Source organism: Mizuhopecten yessoensis, unplaced genomic scaffold, assembly GCF_002113885.1.
Source record: "Mizuhopecten yessoensis strain PY_sf001 unplaced genomic scaffold, ASM211388v2 scaffold10529, whole genome shotgun sequence".
In the NCBI taxonomy this organism is placed as follows: Eukaryota; Metazoa; Mollusca; class Bivalvia; order Pectinida; family Pectinidae; genus Mizuhopecten; species Mizuhopecten yessoensis.
Window position 1 is genome coordinate 1,035,230 of NW_018408592.1, and position 24,013 is coordinate 1,059,242.

Consider the following 24,013-nt stretch of genomic DNA (forward strand, 5'->3'; position numbering starts at 1 on the left):
CAACACTCTGTCATCTCAACAAGTACTTACATACAAAATCTGGAAAGTGTAGGCAATGTAGTATAGGTTGTATAATATGCTGCGGACAAGGTTATGCACAACAAAGGGCTATAACTCTGTATATTTAACAAAGGGCCATAGCAAGGGATCCACTCCAGTACATGGCACTCTGCCTTCCGAAGAGGTTGTCATACCAAATATGGAAGTTGTAGGTAAGAGTATATCAGATTTGCTACGAATAAAGTGGTACTAACAGACAGAAAGTCTCCTCCGATACTGTATGGTTATTTAACCAGTCCTGTAATTGTCATTGTTTCAAGTACTGAGGTTTCTGTGCTGTAAACACATCCAGATGTTGAATGTTCCGCATCAAGACGATCATCCACCGTTGTGTACAAAAATTATTTCCTATGTTTATATCAAGACTATATGTCACTATGTCTGTTGGACATTTTCACAGAAACGTTCACCTTTTCATGCGAGTTTAATTTTTGCATGTAGACTCCGTCACCCACTAACCATATGTTGAAGTCACAAGGATGAGCGAACAGGGTCAGCAAGCTAAGGACAATGACCACAACTTGACACTGTAGAAGAAACTTTCAACCCCGAGCCCCAATTAGGGACACAAATGTTGTAGGTGTGTCCGACAATATGGAGGTTTATTCTACTCAAGTCACCAGGCAAATCAGTTCTCACCCAACACCCACATTTTTGAGACGACCATCTAGTCAACATTAATTGATCACGACAATGAGGACACTATCGAAGCATTCGAGCAATCAGATAATGTCATACTCAAAACTTACCCAAGTCTGTCGCTATTATATTTTATATCATCAAGCACTCCAATTTAAAAGACTCCTATGTCATAACTTATATGAATGGAATTATAACATTACATATTTTTTTTTAACAATTTGGAAAAAAGAAAATTGCCTTCTACCTCTTCAGGCAAAATAAACATTTTGAGTAGTGCTATTTCCACAGTAGTTACTTCTAAAACACACAGTACTATTTCTTACATACAGCATTTCACTTTGCAAATGGTTATAGCCAGGCTAAATGAATCCAGAAAAATCTAGAAACCTGTATAAACCAGAACCTCCAAACACCTATACAAACTGTTATCTCTAAAAACCTGTATAAACCATACCTTCAAAAAGGGTATATAAAATTATACGTTTATAGGAACTTTTCCCAAGTCACATCTGTTTGAGATTGGTTTTCCTTTTACACCACTATTTTTAAGAGACCTTATTTACCTCAGTTTTTGGTAAACATACAGTTTTTAAACTGTACAACATTTGATACTCACAAGTGTGAAGTATTTGGAGAAGTAAGGAAACTGATCATGATTGATTTGAGTTAAAAAGTCTAGTAAACAACCACAGATGTGTTCGTGTTCATCGTCTCCATTAAATCTGGATTTGTAGACAGCAGTATGTCTTTATTAAGGATTCATCACTCCCCATTATCAAATACTCGCCAACCACTCACACAATACACAGAAGGTATCACATTTATATGGCTTTACCAATTGATTGTTCCAAACGTATCCCCATAACGTAACCTTTGTATTGACAGCGTGACGTCTGGTTTGGGGGAGGGAATCCCGATCAGACATAAATGGAAAAGATGAAAAATCATCGCAAGCGTCAAATCTATCATCCGTAAATCCCGATTTGGGCGGGGTGTCTTCTATTGGTCATTCCCTTGAGAAAATAAGCCGTGCTCAATCATGGAGCATCTCGCACTTTAGACAATTATCACAGTGCGAGGTGTTCGTTGATCTAAGCAGACCTCAACCGTTATCTATATGGTGTGTATTAAGGATATTAGCCGAAGCACTGTCTGTCACTGTAGCTAGCTTTGACACTATGTTGGTAAATAATAAAACTTGAACTGTAAATCTCATGGTGATCGTGACAGATACTGGATCTCACAATTCATCACCAACGGCAAAAAAAAGAGAGAGGAAATAATAGAATTAAAAAACAAAATTCAGGAAAAGGTTTAAGGATTTGGTATCACAGTAAATTCTGACAAACAGCATGTATGTGCAAATGTTAATTGAAGCAATATTTTGATATTTGCTTTAAAAATGAATTTATTTACTCAAAAATAAACCACAAATATCTTTAATTTGAGTATGAATTGAAGTTCGATTTATGTACAACTTTATTTGTGTTATTATTTTTGGCATTTTTAGGATCAGCTTTTTATTTATTTACCTGAAACAAGTAACTTGTGCATATATTTATATAAATATTTTAATAATGATATCAACAGCATTATTTGTGAAAGAAAATTGTCTAATCAGCATTAATTCAAAACCGATTTTACTGATGTATAATAACGACTATGAGATCCAATTCATAATCAACTACTGGAACTGAAGGTAGAATGCTAACAGTTTAAACATTTATATTTCGTAGTTGACAATATTTTAGCGATTAATAATTGACTGTCTACATGAAATATAAACCTCAAAAACAGAAGAAGATCAAGAACATCTCACCCACGAAGATCAGTCATTATTGTTAGACGGATTCGATATCAGATAGATTTCACGCAATTATTCAATTGTGTGAAATAAAATGTTTCATTGTAACCCTTTAAGTACCGCTGTCATAACATCTGCATATTACTCTTGGAAGACTATATCATCCAATCTCCGAATTATCTAGAAATGCAGGAGAAAATCACCTCAAAAACAAGATCTGTTAGAATGTGATCACGATTTTAATCTCCTGTGAGAAATTGTCCTTTCCTACCGTTCAATTAATTTAGCCGTAAAAACTATATATGCACACCCTGACACTCCTACTAACATTATTTGACAAAATTACAAATAACTATCATTACATTCTGTACAGCCCAGTCACATTGTTATTGCCACACCAGCTTGAAGACATTCATTATTTATTGTAAGTGTTCCGATCGTAAAATTAAACAACCGATGTCCAGCGTGAACAATAGTAAAATTTTCCTTTTCTTGTGTCTGTATGTATAATAAGTAGTCTTAAAAGAGTGCTGCTTGCGATCTTCATGGCACCAATGCAAGACACTGCATTTTTTTGTCTTTATGGCTGTGCTTTTTGGTATTTCTGACAAAATTCCTTACGTATCTTTTATATCTTAATGAGTTGATGATATCTTTTCCATAAGAATCCTTGAAGACAATTTTACACCACTAATTCTGAACTAAAACACCCCTGTAAGACATGCTGAAAGCCTCCTCGTCCATGAACTCTCTGTAAACTGATGACAGTGAATCTGTTGACAAAATAGCAATGGTTGGCCTATAAATAGTAACAGCGACCTTGGTGTTGACCTTGGGACACCGAAATACAGAGTTTGAACTCGTCTGGAGTATATCCTCATACCTAACCTCTGTATAAGAAGTTGGTAGAGCCATAACAATGAATTGCGATGTGTCACGACCTGACGAGACGGACATGGGTACATTATGTTCCCCCCCCGATTTTTATAGAGGGCATAAAATAACGAAATCAAGAATTGTCATAAATGTCTGTTTTATTTTAGTATACAGATATAATTTATGTACTCCTCTATAAAACGCAAGATCAACAGTTTTCTACACGATACCTGTATGACAGGTTCTGTAATTTGTTTTGAAGAATTTCAGTGAAAATAGGGAAAAAGAAATTGCTTTTTAGTTAGGGAACCTTAAAATACAAATTCACACGCTCTTAAGACACTTCAAAAACAGATGATTATTGTCAATCCATAACTCTTTACGCCATTAATTTGTTTTTCAATTTCAAAAGCAATCTATTTTAATAGCAGTTTTAAAAGATTTTGTCATGTTAAAGTCATTCCTTGATCACATGCAAATACATAACATATTTTTCTTATACTCGGAATGAGATTTTACTTACATACAGTAATAAATCTGTTCATATTTCAATCAGAATGTTCTAACTTCAATTTTTTAAATCCTTCACTGATTGTAACTCATCATAAATGTGTATATAAGGATTGACAGATAAATATCACCACATGAGCTTTTAATTGAGGAACAGATCCTGAAGTATTCAGTTTTCAAGAAACCGCTCAGGATGAGAAATTATATGTACTTTTAAAATTTGTTTATCGTACACAGAGATAGAAGTGTTTTGTAACTGCCTAAATACATTAAATACTCCGTAAGTAGTATTTCAAATGTCAGTCAGTGTGATTACTGAGTAGCTGTAAATATTGTACATTTTATCATACATTGTATCTTGACTATGTGTAAGATGAGCTTCATGCTCAATATGTTATCAAGAATAAATAAAGCCTATTATTATTATAGTATTTAAAATGTCAGTCAGTCTGATTAATATTTAAGTAAATTAATACGTACAAATATCACGCACACCTCTGAACAATGAAAAACTGGATCAGCTTAAAGAACTAAATGAAATAAATACCAATGTAAATTTCATCTCAACTGGTTCACTTTGTGTGATGTTGAAATATACCTTCTAATATATCACTAAAAGCTATTTCTGGAACATTAATTGTTACCTTCAAGTACATAATTTTTGTGTGAAAATTTATCATTTAGTTCACTATCTAAAAAAATTAGCATTCAATTGTTATTTGAATAGAAATAAATTGATGCGTCAAAACTTGGTTAAGCTATACAAGCATAGTATGTCTATATAAGTATTAGACTTGTGTTACTAATTGAACGGCTTTAGCTAAGTACTGGTCACACTTCTATTCAATTACCGAAGGTGCTTATACACACAAATTGCAATTTATTTAATCATGTAAGATATAAACATTTGGCAAGATTACAATTCCTTCCAGAAGCTTAATTATGGAAGTCAATGAAATATTAGAGAGGTATAACAATTCTCATACACTGAGAATATGATTGAAAATGAAAGAGATTAGTATATCTATGTGAACTTAAATCTGGGTATTTCATTGTGGACTAAAGCAGGCCAAACTCAATGTTTTTCCATTTGTTTTAAGTATCTTCTGAAGTTCATTTATATGCAGAGACCATGAACTCATCTCTTACTTAATATATATACAATATCGTTCTTGTAACTTCAGTAGCTTAACCTCACTGGTGATATTTGAATCTTATATAATGATCGTAGCCTATTCTTACTTATGAAGTAGGCGTCCTATTCATAGTGGCTGTAGTCTTACTTTCAAAGTATGTGTCCACTGTTACATCTTATGTCTGAAGTAAGCGTCCTCTGTAGTTGTAGCTTTTAAAGTGTCGCTGTAGTGATTATTTTGGTATCTGTAAATGTCTTTTACATAAGCACTGGGCCATGATGAGACCTTTATATTATTGTCGTATCTAAGGAACAATTCTACCAGTGGCTGAACAACTAGACAAGTCCGTCTAACTGCTCAGGGAGAGCAACCCCTTATATCCAAACCAATCTGAACAAAGTAAACCATTGATGATCGGGAGGCACTTTCAAAGTACACTTATTTCATGCAGCTCAGCTAGTCAAAATTGAATCTAGCAAAATTGAATACAGAAATCTTAGAAACTGTTCATATTTATCACAGTTATCTCTCTTGTGATACATCACAGTTACTTCCCTTTAATTCATCAGTTATCTCCCCTTTGATTCACTACATTTTTCTTTATCACTGATCAGTTATATCTCTTTGAATTATCAGTTATTTCTTTTATCACACTTATTTCCCATTAGATTCATTGCGGTTATCAAATTGATGCATGGAAAGTTGGACAGAGTGCAAACCTATAGATTCTAATGATAATGAACTGCCCAAGATAGCCAGTAGCAGATCAGGACGAGATAGCCATGCAGAGTTCCTGTGTAAAGTAAAAGTACTCTTAGTCTCCTGACAAAAAAACAAACCACGGGCTGTTAAATCATCAATGTTCTGTGTGTAAACAAGGGCAGAGAACTCTTCAAAGTACGAATCACGACCGACAGTGATCTATACAATATCGGGAAGCTGTATCCAGCACCATAGAAATAGTTATGATCCAGACCTAGGGTCCAGCACCATAGAAATAGTTATGATCCAGACCTAGGGTCCAGCACCATAGAAATAGTTATGATCCAGCACCATAGAAATAGTTATGATCCAGACCTAGGGTGAACACCAGAGTTCCAGGATTTTGTCACGCATGATCAGAGATTCAGATAGAGCAATGTGCAGCAAACCTCAATAGAGAACTTTCTCAGAAATACAATGCATCATATAATCTCGTGTTATTATAGTAACAACAATCGGACGGCAAGCCACTCAAAAAATTGTATACCAGCTCGTAATGAAATTAATGGAAAGTTAATCTTGGAGAAACGAGAGGCCCATGGGCCTAAACGGTCCTGTATTTATTTTTGTTGTTAAAATATGTACCAATTTGAGTAAAAAATAGTTGAGTATAACGTTAACTTAATTTTTCAGGACCATGAGCTGATCATTCCTAGACCGAGTTTCAGTTAGATCGGCCTATTAGAACTTGTTTTTAAGTTTGAAATAGTTATTTTCAAAATACCTGCCATGGCAGCAAAATTGTATTTCTGATCGACCGGAAAAATAACAACACTTTGTCAGGACCATGAGACGATCATTCCTAAAAAGTTTCAGTTCAATTGGCCCAGCAGAACTTGACTTTAAGTTTGAAATTGTTTTTTCAAAATGACGGCCGTGGCGACCATATTGGATTTGATATTGACTTTAAGTTTGAAATAGTTTTTCAAAAAGGCGGCCATGTCAGCCATATTGGATTTCTGATCGACCCAAAAAATAACAACACTTTGTCAGGACCATGAGTCGATCATTCCTACAAAGTTTCAGTTCAATCAGCTTAGCAGAACTTGAGTTTAAGTTTGAAATAGTTTTTCAAAATGGCGGCCGTGGTGGCCATATTGGATTTCTGATCGAACTGAAAAATAACAACACTTGGTCAGGGAGATGTCAGTAACCTTCCCATGAAATATTAATGAAATCCCTTTGCTAGTATTTCAGCTTAATTTAAAATGTAAAATGTTAACGGACGACGGACGAAGACGGATAGCAATAAGTCACTTGAGCTAAAGCTCATGTGACCTAAAAATTGGTACTCTCACTTTCGACTTTAATGTTAAAATATATTGGGAAAAAATCTGTTTCTACAAAAATAACCACTCTGAATTATTGCTTATAACATTTCAGGAGCTTGTGAGGTCTTCTGACGAACATGATGAACAGACAAAATAATGGACAGAAATGAATTTCTTGTTTGATATTATTGCTTCTTTATCATATTTCAAAGACCAAACAGATGAGAAAATATTATCAAATTTCATGCATCCAGCTGATGATATCAATGAAAACATCCAGACACACCAGCTCTGCTTAATTGTATTGCCACCTGCATGTAAGGTTGGTGAACCTTTGAACTTTTGAAATCTGACCATTCAAATTTGTTCCCATATTCATGGTAATCAGCATCTGTGTTTATCATTAGCATGAGAATCCAAGAATATCTTGACATTGGATGCCACACAAATCCTGGCAGCCACACAAAATATTTGAAGATCACTTTCATTACCCTAAAGGTAATGAAAAATACCTGAACTTACAAACAATACCTGAATACCAACAATACATGGGGATGTACAGACAATACCTGAAGGTCATCAACAATACATGGGGATGTACAGACAATACCTGAAGGTCAACAAAAATACATGAGGATGTACAGACAATACCTGAAGGTCATCAACAATACATGGGGATGTACAAACAATACATGGGGATGTACAGACAATACCTGAAGGACACCAATAATACATGGGGATGTACACACAATACCTGAAGGTCAACAACAATACATGGGGATGTACAGACAATACCTGAAGGTCATCAACAATACATGGGGATGTACGGACAATACCTGAAGGTCACCAACAATACATGGGGATGTACAGACAATACCTGAAGGTCACTGACAATACATGGGGATGTACAGACAATGCCTGAAGGCCACTAACAATACATGGGGATGTACAGACAATGCCTGAAGGTCACCAACAATACATGGGGATGTACAGACAATACCTGAAGGTCACCAACAATATATGAAGATGTACAGACAATACCTGAAGGGTAGAGGTTCTGGTTTAAGGTCATAACTATTTTTTATCAAGATTTTTAACAATAAAACCCTATTACTTTACCTACTAAGAGTTGTGTAAAATAACTATTTAAACTGATGGCTTGGACTGGTAAATTGATAACAAATTCAAAATGAATATCCCAAGGAGTGAAAATTATTGTTGGGTAATGATAATTACAATTGCTCAAGGGGGATAACTCTGATATGAAGTTTTGAGAAGCATATATAGAATCTGCAAACTTGGAAACCTGAATTTCCATGAAGATGACTGGACATTAAGTCTATGTATGTGAACCTCATGTCAACATGAAGCTGATTGGATTTGGCTCTATGTATGTGAACCTCATATATGAAGCTGATTGGACTTGGCTCTATGTATGTGAACCTCATGTCAACATGAAGCTGATTGGACTTGGCTCTATGTATGTGAACCTTATGTCAACATGAAGCTGATTGGACTTGGCTCTAGTATGTGAACCTCATGTCAACATGAAGCTGACTGGACTTGGCTCTATGTATGTGAACCTCATGTAAACATGAAGCTGATTGGACTTGGCTCTATGTATGTGAACCTTATGTCAACATGAAGCTGATTGGACTTGGCTCTATGTATGTGAACTTTATGTCAACATGAAGCTGATTAGACTTGGCTCTATGTAAGTAAACCTCATGTCAACATGAAGCTGATTAGACTTGGCTCTATGTATGTGAACCTCATGTCAACATGAAGCTGATTGGACTTGGCTCTATGTATGTGAACCCTTCATCAACTTGGTTGTCCTAGACTCCCACCAGACAGATGGTGGTCAGTGTTGTCAGTGGTGTTTCTGACCCTTTGTCAATACTCCCCTCACACCAATGACCGCTGAGGGAGCATTTTATGAAGTTGTTGAATGCTTAATACAGACCAGTATTGTCCTAAACGGAAGTCAATCATAAAATAAAGTAATAAATATTATGTCTTTACAAAGCTAAAAGCATGGTGTGTCCCCTGTATGTGTGCTTTAAACAAATACCAGCATTAGTGTCAGATAAATCGTTATCTATGATGATAAAGAAGCAACAATACATCCCTGAAGGTCGATAAATAACACACCTTTACAACATATTATATACATGAGAACAACTGAAGCCTATACAACCACGATAATTAAGATTCTGTCTATAAGTAAGTTGCGACGCCCAGTGCTCAGAGGTCATTTCAAGGTCACTGACTGATGAACAATATCTGAGTCAATCAAGAATGCTAACCAGACCAGAAAAATATGAATGAAATCGGTTGATGAGTGGACTATAGAAATGAAATTTAAAGGATAAAAGTAATGTCGACGGGTGGATCATTTCAATGGTGGTAACCGAAACATGGATCGACATTGGTTAATGAGTGGGTTAGTTTTAATTGATTGTTTAGTTTTAATTGATTGTGATCCTGCTCAAAGTTCACACAGGTTTGACTGCATTTTCACATCATTGGGAAACACCATTCCTGGGAAACAACTGCAGTGTTACGAAATTGTGAAAACTTCTATCCTGGTTGGATACGAAATCAGTGGCACAATATAGCAAAAACACCATTCATGCTAGGATAATCAAACCAAAGGCCAAGAGGGTCTGCATTCCTCACCTGAATATTTAATCCATCATTGCGAAATGTTCTTTTTGAAGATAATATTGAGATATTATAATATACCTCTCAAGGAGGAAACAGTCTTTCTTTACAGAACGTTTGGGTTCCTGATATTGATGATGCTTGATAGCAAATTTGTTTAAAATGTGATCGACAATTCAGGAGGAGTATGATTTTAAATATTTGAACACCCGAATGATCACCCTTAGAATTCAGTCTCCAGGGTATCTTCATGCCTAGTAAACAGATATATGCTTACAGGGTAGTGGTCTCAACCATTTCAAAGTTATGATCTAAGGAACCCAGTCATCTTGAAAATAATTCAAGGTCATTTATATGATGAATTTTAAAGAGCTTCATCCCAGGTACCTACACATGTAGTGCCTATAAATATCATGAAGCTGTGAATTATTGAACTTTTTCATCCCTTGTAATGTTTTTTACTAAAGTGAAATTGACAACATTTTAATAATCTGCATGACCTTAAATGACCTTAGCTGTTAATAGGACGTTAAACAAAATTAAACTAAACCAATCCAATAATCCGACAAGCAGTTCACACAAGGTCACTGACCACTGTCCAGGTGTTCAAATAAATGAACACCTGTTCAATTTATACAGGTACCACTCTCAAGTTGTTAAAATATCTATCATTATTCATCAATTAGTAACCTGGCACTTAAAACATGCTCTAAACACATGTCTCTGTCAATGACCAGTAAACTTACCGTAATCCACCTTACAAAAACACTCTAAACATATGTCTCGTCACTGACCAGTAAACTTACCTTATTTCACCTAACAAACACGCTATAAACATATGTATTCATCACTGACCAGTAAACTTACCGTAATCCACCTAACAAACATGCTATAAACATATGTCTTCATCATGATCACTGACCAGTAAACTTACCTTATTTCACCTAACAAACACGCTATAAACATATGTATTCATCACTGACCAGTAAACTTACCGTAATCCACTTTACAAAAACACTCTAAACATATGTCTTCATCACAGACCAGTAAACTTACCGTAATCCACCTAACAAACACGCTATAAACATATGTCTTTATAACTGACCAGTAAACTTACCGTAATCCACCTTACAAAAACACTCTAAACATGTCTTCATCACTGACCAGTAAACTTACTGTAATCCACCTTACAACCACACCTGCCATAACGAATATTTCTAGTAGCAGGTTTATTTTTATGGGAAATACATGCAGTCCTACCGCACATCCATCCTACATCCATTATAAGGTCATGTATGGTACACCATTTCCATCATTACATCTACTGCTCCTCAGGGTAAGGCAGTTATTGATTTAGTATAATAGTTCACAGTGTCCTGGGAAAAAGGGCTAAAGACCTCCCTTTTCTGTCTGAGAAAATATTTACCAGGTGGAACACAAGCCCTACCCAGTGTTTACTTTTGTCATTGAGTCCTTGACCAGACACACACAGATAGCTATACATGTAATTTTATTTGGAAGGTTGAACGATACTCTGTAACTTTCCTTTATTACATTTCCAATTCATGAAATTATACATAAACTGAGATGGAGAAATGATTATCATACCAAAAACTCACTGTACAGAATTAAACTAATCACTTTTATACCTATTTTCGGATCCAATGAAACTTTTGTATGTCCCTACGAGTTTAACCCTCCTTGTAAACAAGGGTTCAATGGCTGATGACGAGCATGCAATGGTTATTAAGGGCTTATTGTAAGTATAGGAAGGATTAAAGGTTAAAAACTGAATTATGATGCAGTCTAAGTAGATTATGTGATTTGCTGGAAGATTTGTAGCAATATCTACAAGGTCATGATTACCAATGCACTCAACATTAGAGCCATCTATTTCGAGGTCAAAGGTCAGGGGGTCAATATACTACACTATTCAGTCACCTATTTCAGTGATTGGTCGGTAATAGGGGTAAAACTAAGGTGAAAGAGGACAAATACTGTAAAACCCCTAAAAACAAATTACTTGAGAAAGATATTGATATCATACATATGATTAAATTTTTGCATGATATAAAATATTTCTGGATATTTGTTATGTCTTAAAATTGTTTTGCTCAAGTATCAACTCGGCAGAGTATATATAAAATTTAACACATAGACAGTGAATATCTACTGAAATGAAAAATTTAAAGGTTTCAATATCAATTCATATATTGTCTCCTGTACCTATAGCTAATAGCCATGGTGTCATATTGTAATTGAGGTCAATGAACTGTCTCACAAAAATCATCATTGAGGTCAAGGATGAGTGCTGACATATAAGTATTGCTGAGATCAATGTCAACTCATTAATAAGGTCAAGGAAGAGTCTCAAAATACACTTTTTTTACTCATTCACTCCTGAAGACACATTTGAACTCTTCCAATTCAAAGGTTGGAATAGTTCATTATGAAATTTCAGGGGTGAATGAGTTAAAGATTTCAAGGATGAGTCCTGACATACTATTACTATGTTGCTGGACGGATACTGGCATAAAATCATTACTGTGGTCAAAGGTGAGTACATACAGACAACCATTACTGAGGTCAAAGGTGAATCCATACAGACAACCATTGCTGAGGTCAAATGTGAGTCCATACAGACAACCATTACTGAGGTCAAAGGTGAGTCCATACAGACAACCATTACTGAGGTCAAAGGTGAGTCCATACAGACAACCATTACTGAGGTCAAAGGTGAGTCCATACAGACAACCATTACTGAGGTCAAAGGTGAGTCCATACAGACAACCATTACTGAGGTCAAAGGTGAGTCCATACAGACAACCATTACTGAGGTCAAAGGTGAGTCCATACAGACAACCATTACTGAGGTCAAAGGTGGGTCCATACAGACAACCATTACTGAGGTCAAAGGTGAATCCATAAAGACAACCATTACTGAGGTCAAAGGTGAATCCATACAGACAACCATTACTGAGGTCAAAGGTGGGTCCATACAGACAACCATTACTGAGGTTAAAGGGGAGTTCATAAAGACAACCATTACTGAGGTCAAAGGAGAATCCATACAGACAACCATTGCTGAGGTCAAAGGTGAGTCCATACATACAACCATTACTGAGGTCAAAGGTGAATCCATACAGACAACCATTGCTGAGGTCAAAGGTGAGTACATACTGACAACCCTTACTGAGGTCAAAGGTGGGTCCATACAGACAACCATTACTGAGGTTAAAGGTGAGTTCATAAAGACAACCATTACTGAGGTCAAAGGTGAATCCATACAGACAACCATTGCTGAGGTCAAAGGTGAGTACATACTNCAACCATTACTGAGGTCAAAGGTGAATCCATACAGACAACCATTTCTGAGGTCAAAGGTGAGTCCATACAGACAACCCTTACTGAGGTCAAAGGTGAGTCCATAAAGACAACCATTACTGAGGTCAAAGGTGAGTCCATACAGACAACCATTACTGAGGTCAAAGGTGAATCCATACAGACAACCATTTCTGAGGTCAAAGGTGAGTCCATACAGACAACCCTTACTGAGGTCAAAGGTGAGTCCATACAGACAACCATTACTGAGGTCAAGGCTGAATCTCAACATACAATTTTTACTTATTAAGGCGAGGATGAGTCCACATGTGCAATTATTACTGAAATTTAAAAAGAAAAAAAAGTATTTATGGTGCTGCAAGGACTATTCAATTGAGGTTAGCAATGATAATGGATTGATGAATTAATCTGACAAGCTTGTACTGCTATTGAGGAAAGGGACATTCAATATTTCTAGATATGACCTCAGTCAGTAAAATTGTCCGTTAAAAGGATAGTTTGGGGGCTTTAAAAAAACTATATGAGTTACTGCATAAATATCAGAGACAGCAAGACTGTTACAACAGTATACAAATAGTGTATGTCAATCAAATTAACGTTATCTATTTCTTTACTCCCCTTGAAGTATATCAGTAACTAAATAGACTGTGAGTGATATGACGTATACAGCCTGATGATACCCGTCTGATATGATAGAGAGCTAGTTAATTACTCTCGGCCAGTAAAACACATCAAAAATAATTATCATTGCTTAATGTATCCAAAACAGGGAAATCATGTCTATATCAAAAACGTGTCACCTGGGATCCACTAATTGGTCACTTTTGATTGGTCAGTAGCTTTCCCTTTATCCTCATTTCTCTTTAACTCTGACGAGACAGATGACCCACACTGACCACAGCTGAGGTAAAACCTCCAGTAATGTTTTTCCTGTGCGGATGTGCGCAGGATGGAAAGGAGACTGTATTTTTTAAAATTCATTATTAATATATAAAGATTGTTTACCACATGAAGGAGTTGGCGTCTTCTATATAAATCCCACAATGTATTTCCTGTACATCTTCACTCATATCAATGGTTTGTGATAATACAGGATAATCCCTCTGATCTTCTGGGTTAAACTGAAACTAAACCTGACTAAGGCCGTGTGATTGAGAGCCTGTATTACTCAGCTGTATCTAATGTTTCAGCGGAGCCGTGAAAACCTTTCTTTTGTTAAATTTACTTTGAATTCTGCTACTTGGTAATAAGTTAAATTCTAACCTGCCTGGTGAAACTAAGAAGGAGCTGAAAAATGTATCCTTACTTCCCCTAATCACCCCCTAATGGATACAGCCATTGAATTCTCAATATTAAATTTGGTTGAAATCTCTTCACTCCTTCATGAACAGTAGTCTTTTATATAATAAGATTTACACCAAAATTTCCCCCTCCCCTCCAATGCAGACAGGGGGGGGGGAATGCCCTTCAGCTATTCAGCATGAATTCCCATGCTCCATAGATGTTGAATGCTAAATTTAGCAAAACAAGAAAAAAAATGCCTCATCAGTTCTGGTCAATTAATATTTTTCAAGAAAAGTAGATGATTAGTGATGTGCCCTAGCTGCAAGCAGGAGGCACTAATGGCCCACTGAGTAAGCTACCTGAAAAGGAACTTTGATTGGACACCCAACACATTTACATGTACTGTACATGTGATATAAGTCAAATACTAAAATGATGATTTTGAGACAAAGTTTGGGAAACTGCGGAGCATCAAAGACTGGCAGGCTGCGATGTCAGAGACTCCTGGAGATATAAAACATGGAGAGCCCCCAGAATGATGGCCGACAGAACTTCAAGGCATGAACGGACTGATGACGGAGAAACTGGCTGAAATCAGTGGTGGTATCAACAGCATGTGTATGGATTCCGAAGTCTAATTGCTACTGTGTTAGGTTCTATCTGGTGCTAAGGTTTATCTTGAGGGGATTGACATAGACCTTAGTTAACATATTTACAGAAATATACCATTAGGTGTCCTAACAGACTTTAACTTTTAAATGTTGATACAGGCTAGCTTTCTCTCTCAAACACATACACCATTAATAGGAGGCATCAAAATAAATATTTCAAAGACAAGCTATGCTCAAATCATACAGAATGAACCATTTCTACTAGATTATGATGACTTTAATGCAAACAGGTTTTGAGGCGCTAAAATTCTCCTTCAGTGATTGATAGAAGAGATATTCCATCATCATTCACTTTTGATATAAATGGCTTTCTTGAGGTTTTGATGAAAATCCCTATTTTGGATTGTGAAGAAATATTTTCTGACTAGAAAATGTCTGTAAGACACGAATGCCCCTTGGCCCTAGCCTGTGTTTGACCTGTTAATAGCAATTGACCTTGGAACACTGAACACTTATCTAAGGTTTTCTCCTACCTGACCCCTTCTTAAATGGCAAGGGCATAACAAATATACAGCAGGGCCCAGTTGTTCAAAAGGTGATTAGCTAAATCAGTTATTAGCGCAAATTTTTATTTTTGAGTAACTTTAAAACACAACCACTGAATTAGTTATAACTCTCCAGATATCAAATATTTAGTAGCGTAAATTTACATGTAAAATTGTGAGGTTTTACCTTGTATATTGACAAAATTGTTAAAGGTTGAAATTTTTTATTAAACAGTAAGTAAGCTAACCATCCTTTGAACAACTGCATGGGCCCAAGATGCTATAGCAGTTGTCAGAAGCCTTTGATCATCATCCAATTAACGACTGAGATTTATTGATTAAACCTATAATCACCAAATATACAGTTATTTAACGTAATCAAAGTGGCTAGAAAATATCTTGAAGGAGAGAAACAGTAAAAATTCTTCACTTAGAACACAAATCAAGATAGTGGCTCATTAATGTTTACAAATTGTTGTAACAACTTTTTAAAGAAAATCAAATTATACTGACGGCTTTCAAGGGGTTGAAAAAGCAACAGATCAGGCCCGTGGACAAGCTAGAATTGTTAGTCGTGGACAAGCTTGAATTGTTAGTCGTGGACAAGCTTGAATTGTTAGTCGGGGTGGAAGGGTTGAGGTATAATAGGCTTAATCACATAAATACTTCACACCACTGTCAACAAACCAGCTTCATTTAAAAGATTTTTGCAGACAGACAGATTAATCTACTAAATCATTCTGTACCAATCACCTATGCTGTCTGAATGTCTGCATCTAAAATGGTCCCCCCACCCCCTGCGACATGGTCAAAACCCACCATTACTTCTTCGGTCTACCTCAAACTTTTTTTTTAATGTTTCAAACTATCAATCGAAATTAAATGTAAATATCAATTAAGTACTGTGCCCCAATGTCATCTGATAAACACATTTCAACAGATGGGGTGATGAAAAATGCTAATTTCAGAACTAAACACTCACATAAATTTGCATCCAGAAATTAGAAACGTATGAACACTTAAAAACATTGATGTCCACACAACGATTTAAGTTAACTCAAGTCATTAAGTATCAAAAGAATTAATTTCATATCAATAACAAATTAAACACCCAAGCATTTTAGTGATTAGTTAAGAATCAAACTTGTGTGTATTTTAGTATTGTGCATTACTTCTTTCACCAGCACTGACTAGAAAGAATCATTAACGAACCCCCCCCCCCCATCTCATCTCCTGACAGTTATGTGTGATGTATGATCATTATCTACACAGAAGAGTATCATTAACAACCCCCCCACACACAATTACCTACACTGACAAGTAGCTAGGGCAAACATCTTAGTCCGGGTTAGCAACCCTGTCTATAATTAATAATGTAGGTAACGACACAACTTACCTTTGTGAAATCAGCCGTTAAATGATGTTCGTATTCAATACTCGTTAAGCACAGGTAGGCCAGGTAAAGACACGAGGCAACACCTGAGAAAACAGGAAGAAACACATCTTTTTAGTAAATAATTCATAGCAGTGTGTTTAGGTATTGATGTTTTTTTTTATCAAGGTGGTACCTTAAGATTGTAGGACATACAGTGGTTACCCTGTAATAACCCCGGGGTCAACACATAAACTCGGATTTGATGAGAGTGGGTCTATTGCTGGACAGTGAAACAGCACCAGTTAGTAGTCATACTAGACAGTATTTCAAATGAGTGGGCTTATCCATCAGGCATGGTCTTATCAATAAATATGGCAAACCATTCAGAAGGATATTTCTGCAGGGATGATATTTTTGCGATTTCGTGGGTCAATAATGTGATTGCGAAAATATGATCTGCAGAATAATATAACGTATTGTCATTTTATGTGCAGAGTGCTTCGTCTCTGTGTTAAGACACCATGAAAACTTAGTTCCTTCACACATTTAGATTGAGAAATTATAATCCATGTAAATATAATTTTCTAATTTTTGTTCAAAATTGCGAAAATTAAATACCGCGTAAATAACCCATTATACGGTATCAATTTTGATAATTACACTATTCCTGCTTATGGTTTAGTTTATTTCCTGATCTGTATGATCCTCTCTACAAACAAGTTTTCTTTTGGGAGCCCTTCCTTGGTTTGGTTTGTTAGTGTTTTATGTCCTTTTAACAGCTATAGTCATTTCATTATGGACATTTTGGTGGTGGAGGAAAGCCCGAGTACCCAGAGAAAAACCACCGACCTACAGTCAGTACCTGGTGACTGCCCCACGTAGGCCTCGAACCTGCGACCCAGTGGTTGAGGGCTAGTGATCAAAGACGATCAGACGCTGTAACCACTCAGCCACGATAGTCCTGCCCTTCTTTGGACTCATTCCCATAAATCATATGTTTTAACTTTTTATCGGCACCATACCATGTTTGCATATTCTAATCGAACACAAACAAGAGTTTTATATAATCCCAGGAATGTGTTCTTTCATGTAATGAAAAATTCATCGAATGACAGTGGACACTGAATTTAGCCTTTAAATGTTAGGGTATTGTATACAATCGCTCCAAGATCCTTCTCATGGCCTAGTCCTCTTCTAGAGCTTTCTCACTTAAGTAATATGCTTGCATGTTCTCCTAATATATGACGGATGTGCATGGATTTACTTTTTCCAAGATGGAATCTCGAAAGCCATTTGTCACTCAAATCGGAGATCATTTTCATATCAATTTGGAAAGTGTTTGGATCTTCAAACCAATGTATCATCTCACATTTAAATATCACCAGCAGCAAGGCACTGCAAACCGTGGCATTTTCCCTTGAGCACTACTGATAAGAAGATAGCCGAAGAAAGAAACATGCATATATCAACTGTATCCCATCACTCTACTTGTATTTGATGTAAATCCTCCGTGTGTTTTACTGTTAATGTTTTCAAATATTATGGTTATAAATGGACAGAAAACTCTGTATGGTCAAATTTATGGCCACGGTCAGATGATGTCCCGGTAAGAAAACTACGAATTTAGTATGTTAAAATATTTGTTTCCATGGTTACAGGGAGGACAATTAAAAATCAGAATTTCAAAATAGGAAAAGTCACAAATACCAGTAGGTAGCTAGTCTGATGCATGTACAAGGTTTCATAGAGATATGTGGATTGATTTTAAAGTTGATGTCCAGACAAATTTTGTAAGTTTTGGGTATTTTATTCATTTCCACAGAAAAGTAACAGAAGCAGATATTGAAAATAAGAATTCTGAAACAGCAAAAGGTATAACTACAGCACTAGACTATAGCCTGCATGCTAAGTGTACAAGGTGTTGTAGGGATACGGAAATGGTTTTGGGCTGCAGATGCTGCGAATGTATGGAGAGATGGAGAGATGGACAGATGGACAGAGCCCAACTTAATACACCTGGCAAACATGTTTCACAGGGGCTAAAACATCAGTGAGTGTTTCTGATCATCCCAAAGCATTTAGTTTTACAGGTTATTTATGTTGCTTGATTTTATTGAAAATTGTACTTCCGTCAGGTACTGTCAACCAAAGTACATATACAATATCATAGGTATGAAATATACAAAGTCACCAAGGACTTTCAATATATGAAAGTCATGTCTCTACCTAGAAACAGTTTATTTCAAATGCAGGGGATACCAGATTGAAGGTAAAATATACACCTTAATATGGTGAGCATAACTGTAATGTATAACTACACTGGCTGTTCAACTGTAATATATAACTACACTGGCTGTTCAACTGTAATATATAACTACGTACACTGGCTGTTCAACTGTAATACATAATTATATAACTACACTGGCTGTTCAACTGTAATATATAACTACACTGGCTGTTTAACAAAAAAACAACTCAAATACGAAATTGAAACCCAACATGAAATTGAAATTCACATACAAAAATTCAAGGATTATATTTCGTTTTGGGGTTTAAATTTTTATCACAAAAATAAAATTTGTTCCATGAAACTGAAATCTTGAAATGAATGCATAAATCTAATATGAAATGTTGTCAGGATAATTTGTTGAAATTGATATATTTTTATGAATGTCTTAAGTTCATCTGAGAAGCTACCCTTATTTCTATAACAGGATACTTACCATCTCACTGTAGACATACATCAAATTCCTTTTAATCCCATAGCTGATCATTACTAGGCCTGGTCAAATGCACTGACCATTGAATTAATACAATTCAGTATGACCGATATGACCCATGTCTACATGTATCTCTTAAGTGAAAACGGCGGAATGTTGGCAGGAAATCACACCTACTATAAATTACCAATTATTGTAAAACTACAGGTATATATCTCACAAATTGACTTAATTGTTAAGTTCAAGGTAAGTTTCCTGATATGTCGACAATAATAGGCTGTTGTTGAAGTGTATTGATATGTAGTATATTTATGTATCTCTGACAATGATAATTATTTATAAATACATTTTTCCTGACTGTCTGAACTGTCTTTAAGTATTTACAGGTGATAACAGCTACAAAGTTGAAGCTGGTCATTGAGCGGTCAGTTACCGTAAAACTGGACATTTATAAACTCTGCAAATTTCTGTTAACTTCACTTTTACTATATCATTCCAAAATAATGCTCTCCTGAACATACTAGAGATATTTGTAGTGGCATTTTGAATGTAAATAATGCCACAATGAAAATAGTTTAAGTTGAAAAGTTCAACACGAGAATTTTCCCTGTTACTTACAGCAATAAAATGGTCACAATAAAGGTGAAGAACCAATCAAATATACCATCAATCTCTGATATCTTCTGACTTTCAGGATTATCCCATACTTGCATTAAATGGTCCTCATTTGCCTCGAAATCCACCCGGAGGATATTTCTGACTGTTGTTTGTCCAGTAATAATGATATGTGAACATGTTACAAATAAAAAAGACTGTTTGGATTGCTAAGTAAAGACAGATGTGTTTAAACATTTAAACCCTACAGTTTCAAGGTTGTTCCCCACACTGACTAACAAATGCTAATGTATGACTGTATTTGTAAACATTTTTAAGTAGATAGACACACTACTATCAAGATTGGTCAGTGACCTCTGACCATGACTGATTATTCATGATGAATGCAGTACATGTACACACTACACTGACCTTCAGGTTCAAATTTCAGGTGATCTGTAACTCACGGATTGGAAGAGCTTCTCAGATACGAGATTTGAAAAAGAAAATACTAAATCACATAAAAATGCCCTTTTAGAGCAAATGGAACCTGCTGTTCGATTTTTTAAGTATTTTAAAGTAGTATGTATTTAAGAATTAGCATACATTTTATCATTGCTGAGGATATATAAACCCGACTTCATATGACCCTAGCTGTTGTGAGGATGGGAGTTTAAAATATAAAGTTTCTTTCAAACATTTCTTCAAAAGATGTGTATTTTGAAATTTGTCATATTTACCTTAAAAACAACTAGGAACATTTGTTTTCTACCTTTTTGAGTGGTCTCTCTCGATTTGTGCCACATTTTAAACAAGAGGCAAAGGGGCCTTAATAGCTCACCTGGTGTTTTATTTTTCAATTTAAAACCAGCTGAGTACCATACAGGTTTATCAGAGGAGTACAAAAACAAAGTTGCAAGAAGAACTACATATAAATCTGTTTTGGTGGGAAAGACACCAAGAAAATGAGTTCCCATGTTATGTCCCAGTTTTCCTCTATTTTCCCTATTGGCCCTCACATGCACCTTTTTATACAAATTAAACAAATTGAGTTTTTTTCCCCTAAGCATGCTTCAGACTATATTTGGTTTAAATCCCTTCATTTGTATAGTAGGAGAAAAAAATCCTCTATTTCCCCTATGCCCTGCCCCTATGCCCCCAGAGGGGCCACACCCTCCGTTTATACAAACTTGAGGCTCCTTCGTCCAAAGATGCTCTAGAACAAATTTGATCAAAATCCTTCAATTGGTTGAGAAGAAGATTTTTAAAGATTAACTATTTTCCCCCTATTTGGGCCCACCCCCAGGGGGACCATATACCCTCCATTTATACAAAACTGAGAACCCTTTGGCCAATGATGCTTCAGACCAAATTTGGTCAAAATGCCTTCATCGGTACAAAAGGAGATGAATCTTTGATGTTTTCCTCTATTTCCCCTAATGGGCCCCACCATCTGCCCCAAAGAAGGGGGCCCACACACCTCAGTTTATACAAAATTGATTCTTTTGTCCCTAATCATGCTTCAGACTGCATTTGGTTTAAATCCCTTGACTTGTATAGTAGGAGAAAAAATTTCCTCTATTTCCCCTATTGGGCCCCGCCCCCAGAGGGGCCACACCCTCTGTTTATACAAACGTGAGTCTCCTTTGTCCAAAGATGCTCTAGGACAAATTTGGTCAAAATCCTTCTATTTGATTTACCTATTTTCCCCCTATTTGGCCCGCCTCTCTGCCCCCAGTGGGACCATACCCTCCGTTTATACAAAACTGAGAACCCTTTGGCCAATGATGCTCCAGACCAAATTTGGTCAAAATCCTCTGAGCCGTTCAGGACTAGTAGCGTTTTAAAGGAAAAAGTTGACGGACGCCGGACGCTGCGCCATGGGATAAGCTCACTTGGCCCGATGTACGTTAGCATTGGTCCCTAGTGACTTCAGCAGTAGGATGGAACGAGCAGAATTGTTTCTGTCACATGTAACAGTTCGTTTCAAAGACAAATACAGAGTACATTTACCAATTGCATGGCATTATAGCAATCTCAGATTTTGAATTAATGCAAGAAATACCAACTCATGTTAGGGTCTTTTGGAGCATCATTCTCCCAAACTCAGAAATATAATCAAGAAATACCAACTCATGTTAAGGTCCTTTGGAGCATCATTCTCCCAAATTCAGAAATAATCAAAGAATTCTAGAAAAGAAGTTGAACCATGCCAGCAATTTTCGATTTTGAATCTGCATAAAATGAAAATTTTTTGGCAACGTCCAAAATGAAATCAAGACCAACTTGGACAACACATTGAGAATATTGTCCAAAATAGAGAATACTAACGGAGATACGACTGCAACAACTTGGACAAAGTTCTTTTTGCATTCAAAATAAATCTAAGGTAACAATTCTAAGCACTCTACACATTAAGGTATATCATATAGTACACATATATAATATCTATAATGTACTTAGTGTATATGTCTATATATCTATAGGCCACCCAATCAGATTTCATTATTCTATAAAGGCTTGTGCTGAAAGACTATGTACCCTGCCCAGCGTTGATTTGAGTGATGGCTACAGCACCCCACTTTTGATTTCAGTGATGGCTGCTCCGAGGGGGCAGTAACCCGCCCATCAATCAGACCTATTCAGTAGCTCGGCAGTGAAACCATCACCCAAGTCATCATAAGTTCCCGTTTTATAACCCCTCAGTGTGATGTTCCACACTCCAGCAATCGCAGACAACTGTTTTCGAGTTATTTACACCCAGACCCTATCACAGCGGGTTATTTTTTATTTCGTTTTCATCTTCGGTTACAGTAAAAAGCATTTTACTGCGGTTGTTTTTCTTTTGATCTGTTATTTCTGTGATGTTATCGTTTGTATCCACATAAAATAGTTCTAAACATGTTGATGTGTGTAATTGTGTGAGGTAGACATTGCTGTGTGCCATACAGCCTTAATTTACAACCTTGTTAGCGGTATGGCTTTCACTTATCAGCTAACAAACTCAGGAAGTACACACATATTAACTAAACAACAACTAAAAACAAACATAATTATTTCCGGCCTATAAAAATCATGTTTTTGTCTGTAACCTCAGTCTCAAATTTTATGTATTTCTATTTATCTAGTTAGACGATTCAATTAATACTCTCATCCAACGTTATCTGTACCAATCTTCCCGCTTTGTAACACCCATAATTCTATCAAATTCCACTTACAGTGCGCACGAAAATTATCTTCTCCAATATACGGTTTCCTTCACTTTGCTACAAAGATAGGACAATATGAACTCCAGCACATCAGGAGGTGAACAGGTTTATATACACCATGGGAGAACGTCCCATCCTCTATTGTTGAACAACATGTTTGTATTTTGACTAAATCATGGATCAACAAAAGGAAAATACATTACTAAAACCATACATGTGAGAACTAGAGAAATCCCTGTCACTATATGTATAAGGTAGAAACCAGTGTAGGGAAATCTTCCTGTATGGAAGTCTTGGGTTGGAGAGGACAGAAGCGTTCGCAATGAGATACAGAATGGCTATAAATAACACATTAGCGACAATAGGTGTGTGCGTGTGTAATTAATCTGACAAAAGGATTGGGCAATGCTTCCTATATATAGCTACAGCTCAAATCAAATTACTAAAAACACCTCCAAATTTGGAACCTTTTTCCCACAAGTTGCCATGTCAAATACTGTATCTGTAATGAAATGAAACTGGGCAAATTTGCTAGAATCATAAAAATTTATCTTTTATATTCAAAAACTTTTTTCACAACCTTGACTTTTTATAGTCGTTTTTTC

At 36.1% G+C, this 24,013-nt stretch overlaps 1 protein-coding gene across 1 annotated transcript in view; it reads right to left on the reverse strand.

The window, feature by feature from the left end:
• The window catches only part of LOC110460985 (FMRFamide receptor-like), a 101,298-nt gene that overhangs the window by 25,353 nt on the left and 51,932 nt on the right, over nt 1-24,013 (reverse strand). The window contains exon 2 of the mRNA XM_021514242.1: nt 16,907-16,989. The gene's annotated coding sequence lies outside the window, so the exon portion shown is untranslated. The remainder of the gene's footprint in view (nt 1-16,906; nt 16,990-24,013) is intronic.